Raw genomic sequence first — 9,383 nt, 5'->3', positions numbered from 1 at the left:
TAGTGACAGAAACAGTATTTTTGTCATTGCAAAAATGGATGATTTATACAAAATGAATATTTCTAGGGAGTATTTCTCTCTACTCGCTCTCATTTTTCCTGAGTTTATTATTGTTATTTCATGAAAATTTTTCTTAAGGTACACTCAAGGGAATAGCAAACACTGGTTTCTTATCTAAATGGCCTTTAGTTAATATTGAGACTAAATTATACCCCAAGGAGGAGGGTATTTCTAGGTAGAAAGCTCATCTATATATGGCATTGAAATTGGCCTCCTTCCCCCTGGTGATTTTAATTCCAGTTTGGTCTTTTGTAAGCATTCTAGGTGATATCTAATCCTGTTTTTCCAAGCTAGCCCTTGAAACATTTGGAGTACGCTCTCATTTCTCCTTCTGACTTTCCCATCCTGATTTCTTTCTTTCTTTTCTTTCTTTCTTTCTCTTTCTTTCTTTCTTTCTTTCTTTCTTTCTTTCTTTCTTTCTTTCTTTCTTTCTTTCTCTTTCTTTCTTTCTTTCTCTTCTTTCTTTCCTTTCTTTCTTTCTCTTTCTTTCTTTCTTTCTTTCTTTCTTTCTTTCTTTCTTTTTCTTTCTTTCTTTCTTTCTCTCTCTCTCTCTCTCTCTCTCTCTCTCTTTCTTTCTTTCTTTCCTTTCCTTTTCTTTTTCATTTTCCTTTCTTTTTTGAGACAGAGTCTTGCTCTGTTGCCCGGGCTGGAGTGCCGTGGCACGATCTTGGCCTCCCGGGTTCAAGTGATTCTCCTGCCTCAGCTTCCTAAGTAGCTGGGATTACAGCCACTTGCCACCATGTCAGGCTAATTTTTGTATCTTTAGTAGAGACAGGATTTCACCATGTTGGTCAGTCTGGTCTCAAACACCTGACCTCGTGATCCACCCCCGCCTCGGCCTCCGAAAATGCTGGGATTATAGGCCTGAGCCACCACACCTGGCCAATATTTTTCTTCCTAAGGGCACCTCATGAATTCCCTTGAATACCCAGTGGCCTTCCCGTCATATCCCTTTGATACAATGCCAAGGTTCCTCCTTGCTTTCCCTCAAATACCTGATATCTTGTCACTGATTTATATGTCCCCTCTTCTGATGATAGTACTTACACCAAAAGAATCATCCTGTGGGGTCTGGCTGACACATACCAGTGTGAGATGCTCTCTGGTTACAGACACTTAACCTGCGTCCTCGGAGCCGGAGATTGCGTTCACTTTCTTGGCCACCTCTTCATACCATTAGTTAATGTTGAGCCTGCAGTTGATATCACCTCTCAATCTACTTCTTCCAGCCCAATGTTTCCATCTGGCTGTGACCCATTTTATTTTATTATTTTATTTTTGAGAAAGAATCTGTCACCCAGGTTGGAGTGCAGTGGCACAATCTCAGCTCCCTGCAACCTCTGCCTCCCGGGTTCAAGTGATTCTCATGCCTCAGCCTTCCAAGTAGCTGGGACTACAGGCATCTGCCACCACGCCCAGCTAATTTTTGTATTTTAGTACAGCCAGGGTTTCACCATGTTGGCCAGGCTGGTCTCGAACTCCTGACCTCAACTGATCCACCCGCTGTGGCCTCCCAAAATACTGGGATTACAGGCGTAAGCCACCATGCCCGGACGTGTGATCCACTTTAGACCTCATTCCTGGGCATCTTCAAAGTTTACAACGTAGAATAATAAGTAAAGATAATGACCGCATTTGTGGTAGGTACAGAGAAAAGTTTCTATTCTCTGTGGGAGGCAGAGCAGCAGGTAGGCCACAGAGCTCAAGCTGCAGAGGCAGATGTGTGGGCTCAGGCCTGGCGGGGCTGGGTACCAGCTGCATGGCCTTGGGGAAGTGACTTTGCTCACCTTTCCTCAGCTGAAGGCTGAGTATACTGAGAATGCAGTCCTCGCGATTAAATGACATCATTTAAATAAGCTGATTTAGGTAGGAACTGATGTAGACAAAACATACATCCCTGTAAAACATTTGATAAGGCCTCTGAAGATATCCTTGTAGGTAAGGGGAGAAATATTGTTTCTACCAACTCCCTCTCTCTTGAGATTGAAATATTTAACCAACATGAATTCATCTAAACACGCTAGAGGGTGGTTGAAACAGTCCTCATGGTAAGCACTCAGTGCATGCTAGCACTTACTGTTTTTAGTCATTTTTATACTATTTTTCCAATTTGCAGTATTTCTCCCTCACCTCCTCTTCCTCTCTCCTTTCATTCCCTCTACAACCTCCTCACCATAATGCTACTGTCATAGTCAGTTCCTGCGGTGCTATACGGAAATACCTGAGGCTGAGTGCGTGGCTAATGCCTGTAATTCCAACATTTTGGGAGGCTGAGGCAGGAGGATTGCTTGAGCTCGGGAGTTCAAGACAAGCCTGGGCAACATGGTGAAACCCCATCTCTACAAAAAAGTAAAACAAATTAGCCAGGTGTGGGGGCACACACTTATAGTCCCAGCTACTCGGGAGGCTGAGGTGGGAGGATCACTTGAGCCCAGGAGGTGAAGGCTGGCTGCAGGGAGCCATGTTCATGCCACTGCACTCCAGCCTGGGTGACAAAAAAAGAAAAAAAAGAAAAAAACAAACAGAAAAAAACCTGAGACTGGGTAACGTATAAACAAAAGAAGTTTAATTGGTTCACAGTTCTGCAGGGTGGGCAGGAAGCGGGCCCCTGGTCAGGGCCTCAGGAAGCTTCCAGTGCTGGCAGAAGTGGGGTCAGAAGTCTCACATGGCAAGAGAGGGAGAAAGAGAGGGAAGGCGGAAGCCCCAAACTTGTAAACAACCAGATCTAACTGTGAACTAACTGAGGAAGAGCCCACTCTTCACCAAGGGGAGGGTGCTAAACCTTTCATGTGGGACCTGCCTCCATGGCCCAGTCACCTCCCAGCAGGCTCCACCTCCAGCATCAGGGATCGCATTTCAACAAGAGGTTTGGAGGGCACAGACATCCAAATTAGGCCAGCTCTTCTGATGATAGTACTTACACCAAAAGAAAGGTTCTGTGGGGTCTGGCTGACATACTGGTGTGAGATGCCCTCTGGTTATAGACACTTTACCTGCGTCCTCGGAGTCGGAGACTGCGTTCACTTTCCTCGCCACCTCTTCATATCGTTAGTTAATGTTGAGCCTGGGGCTGATGTCACCTCTCAGTCTATTTTTTCCAGCCCAATGTTTCCATCTGTCTGTGACCTATTTTATTTTATTTTATTTTATTTTTGAGAAAGAGTCTGTCGCCCGGGCTGGAGTGCAGTGGCGCGATCTCGGCTCACTGCAACCTCTGCTTCCCCAGTTCAAGCGATTCTCCTGCCTCAGCCTCCCACGCAGCTGGGATTACAGATGCGTGCCACCACGGCCAGCTAATTTTTGTATTTTTAGTAGAGACGAGGTTTCACCATGTTGGTCAGGCTGGTCTCAAACTCCTGACCCCAGGTGATCCTTCCACCTTGGCCTCCCAAAGTGCTGAAATTACAGGCGTGAGCCACTGCGCCTGGCCTTCTCCTGTACCTATTCTTTCTCCAAGTCATGTTGGGCTTCAAAACTTAGGTACGATTGCATTTTGGGGTCTGACATGACTTAACATTGTCTATATTAAATAGATGTTGTTGAATGTGGCCCACTGTTTAAATGGATCAAAATCTTTTGAAATCCTGAGTTGGTCATGACACACATTTTTCTTTTTTTTTTTTTTTTTTTTTTTTTTTTTTTTTTTTTTTTTTTTTTTTGAGACGGGGTCTCGCGCTGTGTCACCCAGGCTGGAGTGCAGTGGCGCGATCTCGGCTCACTGCAAGCTCCGCCTCCCAGGTTCACGCCATTCTCCTGCCTCAGCCTCCGAGTAGCTGGGACTACAGGCGCCCGCCACCACGCCCGGCTAGTTTTTTGTATTTTTTTAGTAGAGACGGGGTTTCACCATGTTAGCCAGGATGGTCTCGATCTCCTGACCTCGTGATCCACCCGCCTCGGCCTCCCAAAGTGCTGGGATTACAGGCTTGAGCCACCGCGCCCGGCCTGACACACATTTTTCTATTATCTGTCCTGATTTTATGTCTCTCACACATTGTGTCAATGTGAGAGGGATGCCCGTGGGAATGGGAGCCACCACAGGACAGGATGCACTTAGAGCCGTCTCCTCCTCAACAGCACCACCTCCTGGGGATTAGGATACTTAACTCATTAGGACTCCAACCAAATGCACCATATACATCGGCTTGTATTTCTCCATTTCATCTACAAAGATCTGGCAAACTTTTTGCAGAAATTCTTTTAGGAATCCCATCCAAAAGGAAATGAAGTCAAGCGAAGACCAGATTTGTTCACGGCAGGCCTATGTTGGCTTCCAGGGATCAATGCGTTCTTTTTTGAAAACTGAGACATCAGCCCAGAGTTAGCATCCGTCTACCTGTGGTAGACGCCTCCTCTGGAAGCTGAATCTGTGGGTACCAGTGTATCCGGATTCTGGCATTTCTTTCACTCTGTCACTTGTTCATGAAATCAACGATAGTGTGGTAACCTCACCTGCATTTTTCTGCCAGTTCCTGGGTTGTAGTTATCTAGACTGGACACCCAAACTCCCAAACTTCTTCTTCTCTTTCTTTTTTTTTTTTTTTTTTTTTTTTTGAGACAGAGTCTTGCTGTGTTGCCCAGATTACAGAGCAGTGGTGCAACCTTGGCTCACTGCAGCCTTTGTGTCCTGGGTTCAAGTGATTCTCCTGCCTCTGCCTCCCCAGTAGCTGGGATTACAGGCACGCACCACCACACCTGGCTAATTTTTTGTATTTTTAATAGAGACGGGGTTTCACCATGTTGCCCAGGTTGGTCTTGAACTCATTAGCTCAAGCCATCTGCCCTCCTCAGCCTCCCAAAGTGCTGCGATTACAGGCGTGAGCCACTGTGCCCGGTCACGCCCAAGCTTCTTTAAGTGAACCAGATGAGCGTGCCCTGCCATTTCACCTTTCCTAGGTGCTCTTGTGTGCTCTGATGAGATTCCGTCTGTCGCATTGGCCTGTATTGATCTGTCTATGTCTATTTTGCCCTTAGTCTGTGAGCAACTAAGCCCACCTTTCACAGTTTACTTATCTTTGTATTTCGTCGCTTCATGTAGCTCCTGGCATATAATGAATGCTCAAAAGGCACTAGTGAGCTGAAATCAGTAATAATGGCCAACATCCATGGAGGGCTTATTATGTGACAGGAATTGTGCTACATGCTTTTTATACACAACCGCATTTAATTCTCACAATAATACTATGAGGTAAATAATATTATCCTTATCTCACAGGTGAGGCAGTTGGGGTGTACAGAAGCTGGTTAATTGCCCAAAGTCACGCAGGGTGGCAGAACCAAGATCCAAATCCAGGTAATTTGGCCCTAGGCCCTGAGTAGGTGATCACGTTCATGAAATTCTGAGGGCAACAGGCTGTTAGTTCTTTCTGTTTTTCCTCTGACATAATGCTTTTTAAAAGTACTTTTTACCTACAAATTTTATAATTTGGATAAAACAGACCAATTCCTGGAAAGACACAAACTACCAAAATCCACACAAGGAGAAATAGGTGATCTGAATAGACTTAGATCTGTTAAAGAAATTGAATAAATAATGAATAAACATCCAAGAAAAAAAGAATTAGGCCCAGATGGTTTCACTGGTGAATTCTACCAAAAATTTACAGAAGAAATTATACCAACTCACCACAATCTCTTCCAGATAATAGGAGCAGAGGGAACACTTACTCATTCTTTGAGGCCAGCAATCGGCTAATACTAACATACCAAAATCAGAAAAAGACATTGCAAGAAAGGAAAGCTGTAGGTTAATATCCTAACGAACATATGTACAAAAAACCTCAACAAAACAGTAACGAATTGAGTTCAACAATGTATAAAAAGAATTATACACTGTGAACAAATGGGATTTATTTCAGATATGCAAGGCTGGCTCAACATTCAAAAATCAATTAATATAATACAGCACATCAATAGGCCAAAGAAGAAAAATCATATGATCATACCAACTGATGCAAAGCAAGCATTTAATAAACTTCAACACCCATTTATGATAAAACCAAAAAAGCTCTAAAAAACTAGGAATGAAGGAATGTTTCTCACTTCCTTTTATCTGTGTGTGGAGTTGGAGAGGACACTTGAGATCTATTTCAATTTAACAATACAATACAGTATTGTACAGTATTATTAACAATAGGCAGCATGCTGTGTATTAGATCCCCAACTGCGATCACTTTTTTTTTTTTTTTTTTTAGAGACTACAGGTGTGAACGAGCATGCTGGCTCATGCCTGTAATCCCAGTGCTTTGGGAGGCTGAGGCAGGCGGATCACTGGAGGTCAGGAGTTTGAGACCAGCCTGGCCAACATGGTGAAACCCTGTCTCTACTAAAAATACAAAAATTAGCCAGCTGTGATGGCACATGCTTTTAATCCCAGATATTTGGGGCTGGCCGAGGCATGAGAATTGCTTGAATCTGGGAGGTGAAGGTTGCAGCGAGCCGGGATCGTGCCACTGCATTCCAGGTTGGGCGACAGAGTGAGACTCTGTTTCAAAAAAAAAAAAAAAAAAAAAAAAAAGAGAGAGAGATTGACTACAGGTGTGGTGTATACCACCATACCTGGCTACTTTTTTAATGTTTTGTGGAGATGAAGTCTCACTATATTACCCAGGCTAGTCTTGAACTCCTGGCCTCAAGCAATCCTCCCACCTCAGTCTCCTAAAGTGTTGGGATTATAGGCATGAGCCACTGTACCTGGCTTTGGCCTCACTCTTACTGGAATGTTTGGCCAACTTCTGACATTTATTCTTGAGCATGAGAGCTATTTTTTCACTTCTTGGGAGAATGCACTTTTCTAACTAGTGATCTAAGCACAGTCTTAGGGCACTAAAGATGGGAGGCTGATGGAGTGAGTAAAGCTATCCTGGGTTCCGCTCCTAGCCTGCCTCTCACTTCCCACTACTGAATCTTTCTGAGCTTCGGCTTCCTCAGTCAAAAAGTAAGAGTGATACTACCTGTCTCACAGTTTAGTTAGGAGATTAAATTAGAGAAAATAATATAAATCCTAAGCCGTGTCTGGCACATGGTAGATAATGAAAGATCTCTTTCTGCCTTTCCTCTGCTCACTGGTGTTTTTGTCACTGTTGCCTTCACTTCTGCCTTGTCATTACTCAGTAGATGTAATTGCAGATTTAACACAATTACAAATAAAATTAAAATATCAGCATGATTATTTGTAAATCTAGGCAAGCTAATTCTAAAATGTATATGGAAAGGCAAATCAACTAGAATAGCCAAAAAGACTTGGAGAAAGAAAATGAAAGCTGGAGGAATCCCACTCTCTGACTTTAGGACTTACTATAAAGTTAGAGTAATCAAGACAGTGTAATATTAGCAAAGGGATTTATATTGGCATTAGATGAATGAAACAGGTAGAGAGTCTAGAAATAGACTCGCACATGTATGTTCAACCAATTTGTTGACAAAGATGCAAAGAATGGAGGAAATTCAGTGGAGGAAAGAGCCTTCTCAACAAATGGTACAGGAACAATTAGACATCCACAGGCCAAAAAAATGAACTTTGAACTAAACCTCCACCTTACATAAACATTAACTCAAAATGGAGCATAGAGCTACATGTAAAACATAAAACTATAAAACAAGGCTGGGACTAGGGTGAAAAAAAGGAATGTACCTGGGATGCAAAATTTAAGGAGGCACTCACTCTAGTTGTGCAAGTATGACCCTGAAAGTTGGAGGCCTTTTAAATTTTGTGCCCTCGGCACCTCCCTTATGTCACCCTAGTCCAGGTTTTGCTATGCAACTTTAAGAAGAAAACATAGAACTTCTTCATGGCCTGAGTTTAAACAAAGGGCTCTTAGCCATAACACAAAACCACAATTTATGAAAGAAAAATATCCATAAATTGGACTTCTCAAAATTAAGAACTTTTGTAAATGACACTGGTAAGAGGATTAAAAGACATTAACAAACTGGGAGAAAATAGTTGCAAATCACGTATTTGACAAAGGATTTGTATGTGTAATATACATATATCACATATATATGTAATACGTGCAATATACATATATCACATATATATGTAATACGTGCAATATACATATATCACATATATATGTAATATGTGCAATATACATATATCACATATATATGTAATATGTGTATATTCTGGTACATTGTATACAGAATATGTAAAGAGCTCTCAAAACAGAACAATACAAAAAAGAAACATTCTAATGAAAAAGTGGACAAAGGACTTGGCTATTTGCCAAAGAGTGCTATGGTCTGAAGGTGTCCCCTGAAATTCATATGTTGAAAGTTATTCACCAATGTGATAGTATTATGAGGCAGAGACTTTAGGAGGTCACTGAGTCATGGGAATGGGATTAGGGCCCTTATGAAAGGGATTGAGGGAGTGAGTTTGCCCCTTTCCGTCTTTTCTGCCATGTGAAGACACAGCATTCATTCATAAGACACCATCTTGGAAACAGAAAGCTGCCCTCATCAGACATCAAACCTGCTTCTTGATCTTGGACTTCTCATCCTCCCAGAACTATGAGAAATACATTTCTATTGTTTAAACACTACCCAGTCTCAGGTATTTTGTTATAGTAGCACAAATAGACCAAGACACACTGTATACAGATGGAAAATAAGTATATGGGAAGATGTTTAAAAGCATGAGCAATTAGGAAAATGCAAATTAAAACCATAATGAGGTATTATTATATACCAGTTGGAATACTAAAATAAAAAATACTGACAATACCAAGTGCTGATGAAAACGGGGAGCAACTGGAACTCTCCTACATGGCTAATGAGAATGGAAAATGGTACAGCCACTCTGAAAAACAGTTTGGAGATTTCATATAAAGTTAAACATACACTTACCACATGAGCCAGCAAACCCATTTCTACTTATTTACCTCAGAGAAATTAAAAGGTATGTTTACACAAAAACCTGTACACAAGTACTCATAGCAACTTGCTTCATAATTGTCAAAAACAGCAAACAACCTAAACGTCATTCCATGGATGAATGGATTTTAAAAAACCCTGTGGTACATTTACACAATGGAATACTCCTTATCTATCAAAAGGAATGAGCTGTTGATACATGCAACAACTTGGATGAATCTCAGAGGCATTATGCTGAATGAAAGTAGTCAACATTTTAAAGAGATTATATATTGCGGGCCAGACACGGTAGCTCACGCCTGTAATCCCAGCACTTTGGGAGGCCAAGGCGGGCAGATCATGAAGTCAAGAGATTGAGACCATCCTGGCCAACACGGTGAAACCCCATCTCTACTAAAAATACAAAAAATTATCTGAGCGTGGTGGCGTGCACCTGTATTCCCAGCTAC

Source organism: Theropithecus gelada, chromosome 12 (genome assembly GCF_003255815.1).
Source record: "Theropithecus gelada isolate Dixy chromosome 12, Tgel_1.0, whole genome shotgun sequence".
Lineage (NCBI taxonomy): Eukaryota > Metazoa > Chordata > Mammalia > Primates > Cercopithecidae > Theropithecus > Theropithecus gelada.
Note: the sequence above shows the minus strand (reverse complement) of the source record.